Here is a 6675-nt window from a genome sequence, read left to right on the forward strand (position 1 = left end):
CCACCCTACAAGGCATCCTAGTGTATTTCCTCTCTATTTTCAAAATTTTGGGTAGGTTTAGAGACATTATTGATAAAATCCAGTAGAACTTCTTTTGGTCTAGCACTGAAGAGAAGTCAAGAATGAATTTGGTTAGCTAGGAGAAAGTTTGTCAACCAAAATCTTTTGGAGGTCTCAATTTAAGAGGAATAGGAAACTTCAATAAGGCCCTGTTAACCGAAATTGGTTGGAATTTGGTGAGCTCCCAGGATAGCTTGTGTAACATTTTCAAAGCTAAGTATCTTGGAGAATTGTCTTCCTAATAATTTTCTTGGGCACAAGATCTCCCCTTAGGCTCCAAGATCTTGAACAATTTGGTTAAAACTAAAAGGGCCCTTTAAAATGATTGTCATTGGATTATGGGGAATGGTAATTAAATTGACTTCTAGGAGGATAAATGGAATTTGGATAACCCACTTGTGCACACTAAGTTCTTACTGCTATGTGTAAAGTGTGATAGATTGTTTGGCCCTCAAATTTGAAATTTCATCACCCCTAATAGATAATGGGTTACTTTCTAGAACCTCTAGCCTATGGAGGTGGGGCTTTTCAAGGAGCTACCGAACCTTATTCATACCTATAGGATCACCTTTGATTTGGTTGAAGACTCCTTGATGTGGAAACTTACACCATTGAGGGAGTTTATAGTTCAGTCTACTTACCTTTTCTCTATAAAGGGGGGGTGGGAGGTGGCCCAGGGTGATTGGAGAAGAGCTTGGAACCCTTGGATCCTACTAAAGATAAACATATTTTGGTGGACAGCTTTGCATGGGGTGATCCTCACTATTTGATAATCTCTAGTGTAGAGGGTGTAAACTCACTAACTACTATATTTTATGTCTCCAAGATGTTGAGTCTATTCCACACCCTCTTATCCATTATCCTTTTTCCACGATTATGTGGCAAAAATATCTTGCTCTATGGGAGGTCGAGTGGTGTATGGAGAGTGAATTGAAGCAATTTATTCATTGGAACAGTCTAGTTTCTCACCCATCTCTCAAAAACTTGTGGTCAATTATCCCCCATATGTCACTTGGCATATCTAGAAGGAAAGGAACAATAGGATCTCCAGGGAACATGACACTACTAGTTTGGAGGTGGCCCAATAGATTGTCAGGCTTATAAAAGAATGTAGCAGGATATGGCATTAGATGCCCCACCACCACCCCCCTAAAACCCCCCAAGTGGTGTAGATATGAAATGGGCCTCCATGTGGAATATTGACCTAATTATGGAACAATTTGATAATTCTAAACTCTTGGCTAGGAAGAAGACGGTGTGGCACCCAACCCCTCTCTTGGTTTAAACTAAACTTTAATGTCTCGGCCATGATGGGGAGCATTGTAGTGGAACATGTCCTCTATAATAGCAGGGGAAATATGGTGGCTACCTATTTTGGAAATTGTGAAGGAGGCTCTAACGATGAAGTTGAAACCCTAGTGTTCTTGTGAGGATTAAGAAATGCGAGAGCCCCAGGAATCAATAAGCTATTGATTAAGGGGGACTCCATGCTTATTATTAAGGTTTCTAAGGGTGAGGGTAGAGCAACTGGTCAATCAAATCATAATCGATGAAATCCAAAGGTTGATGGAAGAGTACCATGAAATCCATGTGGCACACATATATTAGGAAGGGAATGGTGTGGCAGATGAGCTGGCCAAATTTGGCCATGGTGTCATAAGACTAGTGGAATGGGAGGACATCAAATTATTGCCATCATCAATGTAAGTGGTGATGAAAAGAGAGTGTACTTTCAATAATGCCAGAGGAGGAGGCAAGTTTCCTCTTTTTCTACATGGGCATGTAAAAAAGGTGATTCATAAAGGGCTTGTTTGGGAAGATTATATGATGATAGTTATTAATGTTTCAACTTCTATGAGTATTGATTACTACCAAAAAAAATACATAGGAGGCATTTAGCAAGATATAGAGAATGAACTAATAATCAAAATGACAAGTTGTTGAATTCTTGCACATATCATAGCTGGTGTCAGTCATTGCTAGATGGAAAGAGATTGCTCACATGTGCTATGGAGGGTGGATATTTGTTTCTCAGGAAACTTTGCAGTGTTATGATGAGTATGAAAAGCCTATTCATTTCTATCATTTAGGTTTTTAATTTTATATTTTTGATAACTACCATACCTGCAAAAAGGCTATGTCATCAAAATAATTGGTGGTCGAAATTGGTGAAGGCATGGGTGTTAGTTCTCACACTAAACTAGTGGGCATGGAGGAAGTTATCTATAGTAGTGAGATAGCAATGGTATACTTGTAGGAAGGCAACCTCTTTACATATATGGAGGGTATGGGGAAGCAGGATGAGATTGTCTTAATGTAGTTCTCCCAGACATAGAAGGATAGAATGGAATTTGAAACCTCTGAGGGAACCATAGAGAGGGTTAGATATTTTACTATGGAAGAAAAGAAATGGAGACAAACTAAGGTCAATGATGAAGCTAGTATGGGTAAGTTTTTCAAACTCAAGGAAGACCAAAATGTATGCGCAGAGGGTTTTCATGGGAAGCCCTCCCTAAGCCTTGGGATGCCATCTGTTATGTAATCATGCAATATATCACCCTAGAGGACCACTTTTAGGTAATCTATTATTACTACTTCCCTATTTTGAATCACTTCAAGAATATTGACCACATTTCCTTCCCATATATATTATTGCTTTCACTGGAAGATTGTATTTTTAAGGTAAGAAGGAAAGATGAGGAGGGTAAAATTTTCTACCCGATCCACTAAGGGCTTATGAATAAACTGTATACCCATCATCTAGCCCAAAACACGCATCTTTTGTTTAACCCTCTAGCCTCGATCACCCCTCAAGTCTTGTTGGACCCAGGCCCTGGACCTAGCGACAAGAAGTTTAAGAAAACCCATTTCCTAGAAGTCAAAATTGACCCTGAGGTCAAAATTAGTTGCATAGAGTCAGATTCAAATACTAGGAAGGGTTCATAGAGCACCAAGAGAACTAGTAAATGTCTGTAGTTAGAAAAATTCAAGTTCCCCCCAAGCAAGATTCCACCTCTGATTCTTCTGACAATGATGTCGAACCTCTGAGACAGAAGAGAGTACCTCAAGATAACAAGCCTGCCCACATCCACCTTAGCCCTACCCACATCTTTGACACCTTGGAGACTACCCTAGCTAGGAGTGGGGGGACGATATCACTTACCCTAGGAAAGGAACCAATAAAGACATTGGGAAGAAAGGGAAGCATAGTCATAGAAAGGAAAAACTAGAAAGGCTCAAGAAACCTATGAAGGCCCTAGCTGACAATCAAACTTGGATATTGTAGAGATTTGATACTTTGGCAGAGTTCTCCACCAAGGCCATGCACTTTATAGCCATAACTTTATATTTCTTGTAGGTTAACAAAGGAGGAGAAGGACTTGGGAAAAGCTACTAAGACCACTCGTTCCATCTATGGGTTCCTAGCGAAGGACTAGCTGATCAAGGTGGAGAAGGAGGATGTGGACAAGCATGTTCCTAAGGAAAAGGAGGAGGACAAGCAAGGGCAGGAAGAGGGCAACTAGCCTTGGTTCTAGTTTCTTTTTCTCTAAGTTTTTGTATATGCTCAATACTTTGAACTTGGTATCCTTGGGGGTATATATTTTATGTTTATGTTGATTAATAGTAGTGTTTTTTTAGAAGTTGTAGGTTTATTTTATAGTCTGTTATGCACATTAGACTAAGGATTGATATTATAGTCAATTATGCTATGGACATATTCTATTTTTTGAAGTTTAAAGATGACATAGGTTAGATAACTAGGAGGTTGCCTTTGGTTGATTCTTCAGCCTTTTTGTTACTTGGGGTCAGCCCCCATCTCTTTTTGTTGCTATCTAATACTTCAATGAAAAAAATAATTAATTAATTATAATATGAAATGTTAATTTAAATTGAATTTTTTCTTATCAATTATCCGATAGGAATATGCTATTGTAATAGTTTTTTTAGCTAGTTATTAACCAAACTCATTTTAACCAATTAATTTTTTAAATTATTTTTAAGTCAATCATTGGCATCCACTACCACATTCAAATTTTCATAATGTTATGAAAACTTATTGAAATTATTTTCTTTCATACATATTCTTTATAAATAATATTTTGATGTACTATTATAAAATTACTTCTCAATTCATAATATTAATACAAAGTTAATTATTACTTTTTACTTTTTACATTGTCATTGTATATAATCAATTTTATTTTACACTATATTTTTATAATTAAATTTTCAACATGCACTATGTGACACTTGTTAGTTTTACAGACATTTTTCTTAATTGATATACATCTTTTATTTTTCTGTCATTTTCCACTTCTTAAATAATAAAATTGGGTGATAGGCTCTTTATCATATATTTTAAATTACTGTCTTGTACTTTTTGGAGATCTAGCTAATTCAGAGCTCGTCATTGAGATTCTAGTTGTGTGAAGTCTTGTTACCCTTACAATGTTGCCTTAGTTGTGTAGGGGTTGCAGGAAGACAATCAACGGAGATGATGCATCACTGTGCCTTTTTAAACCTTAAGCAGTGTTGATTTAGTTGAAAGAAAGACGTCTACGATTTTAGTTTCTAAGTTGTTATTCAGTTTTAATGGTGCAAATTCCACAGGATGGTTAGTGCAGGATTTAAAAGGAATGATAATTATAATTTCTATGAAAGAAGACATATAAACCATTTTAACTCGCAACTTTTCTTCTAAATCCAATGCTCTTACCCACTATTATTCAATGCTCTTTTCCACTGTCTATTCAGTATGTACAATTATATTCAACTTATTTTGATTTTGATTCCATTAACCGACTGAAATATGGTTAATAGGGCCCAAACAATTTAACATTTCTTGATAGTCTGCATAAATAGATAGAACCAATTGAAAAAATTACGGGAGCGCTGTCACACAAGAACTCCAATTACTTCGCAATAACCAATCTTTCTTTTGTAAAGACGTTGCTTGATCTTTCCAAGTCAACCTGAATGATTGTTTTCGTAACATGTGTAGAGTTCCTAAAAACAATGAAAGAATTTTTATTTTTATTTTTTCTTTCAAAATATATGATTGGTTTTGATTATCCATCTGTTTTAGTAAATTCAATATAATTCAAAACATAGTAGAGTGAGGAAGGTTAAATTAGAAGAGAGGCATGTGAGAGAGTTGAAGAAAGGGAAGATAATAAATGACTTGAGTTATTGATATAGATAAAGGAGGATAACTAGAATTTTGAATAGAGGGAAGAGGGAGATTAGGGGGATCATATGGTTGGCAAAGGGAGGGAGAGAATGAAAAAGTGTAATTAGTGAGAAATAAAAAGAGAGGGATAGAGAGAGATTATGATTATAGGAAAGTGATAGCTGGAGGGGGAGAAGCTAAGAGATGATGTAGAGAGAAACAATAATTACTATAGACTAAAGGTCAATTATTAGTGAGAGAGAGATATATGGTAATTAATTTAAATATATGGTAAGAGCAGGGGAAGAAGGGAGTAAGAGGGAGAGGCTATAGGGAGAGAGATGAAATAGAGTTTTTGGATGACAATAATTAGGGATTAAAACAAGAAAAGATATTGATATGTGTATATGTAGAGGAGGGGGGGAGAGAGAGAGAGGAACAAAAAATATGCTCATTAGGAGGAAGAGATTTTGAGATGGGGAGAAAGGGATAAGGGTAGATATAATAGGGTGGAGAGATGATAGAGAGAGAGAAGGGGGTGGCATAGAAAGATGGGATACACAAACTATAGTGAAGTGATGATTGGACGGAAATAAGTAAAGAGATGAGCTAGAGATAGAAAGAGAGTAATTAGGGCCTGAGAGAGAGAGAGATGGAATAGATGGAAACATTTGGGAGGGGGAAGAGAGAATATTTATTTATGGCAGAGAGATGTGCAAAGTGATATAGAGTAAGAGAAGAGAGAGAGAGGGTCAAATATGTAAGTTGGATGTGTGCATGTGCGCGCGTGTGTGTGTGTTAATTAAGGTGGAGATATGGTTAGAATGAGATAAAGAAAGACGAAGTAGAGAGAAAAAGGGGAGAAAGAGAGATTATAGGTAAAGAAAATAATTAGGGAATGCAATAGATAGAGAGATAGAGATAGAGATAGAGAGAATAATTGCAAGAGGTATAGGTGTGTGTCTAAGAGGGGACGGCTTAAACATCACATACTGAGCCTTGATTGCTAGGCTAAAAGTGTTAATAGTAAAAGTTGAAATTTTTTTTCTAAACTTAATGTTTTGCTTAATGTGTGATATTTAAGTATGTTCATCTAAGAAAGACAGGATAAACAAAAATGAATATTTTATTAACTAAATTGAACCATTTATATATGTTGATGCTACTAGCTTTTTTTAAATAATTAAAAATTAAAATTGAACTCTTGATATCTCTTGATTTTCTCTCTCTATATATATATAAACTCTATCCATATACAAAACAATGAACTTGGAAAGCCATTTATGTTCACATTAGCTGCGTCTGCTTACTGATAAAGATCATTAACATTCCATTTAACATCTACTCAAAAAAAAGTTTGTGAAGAAGGTGATCACGGTCACATAAGCTGCATGTGAGTATTATATTTCAGGTTCATTAACATTCTCCAGTGTGCAAAGCATGAG

Source organism: Cupressus sempervirens, chromosome 11, assembly GCF_028749045.1.
Source record: "Cupressus sempervirens isolate cs-2001-9-10 chromosome 11, ASM2874904v1, whole genome shotgun sequence".
Taxonomy (NCBI): domain Eukaryota; kingdom Viridiplantae; phylum Streptophyta; class Pinopsida; order Cupressales; family Cupressaceae; genus Cupressus; species Cupressus sempervirens.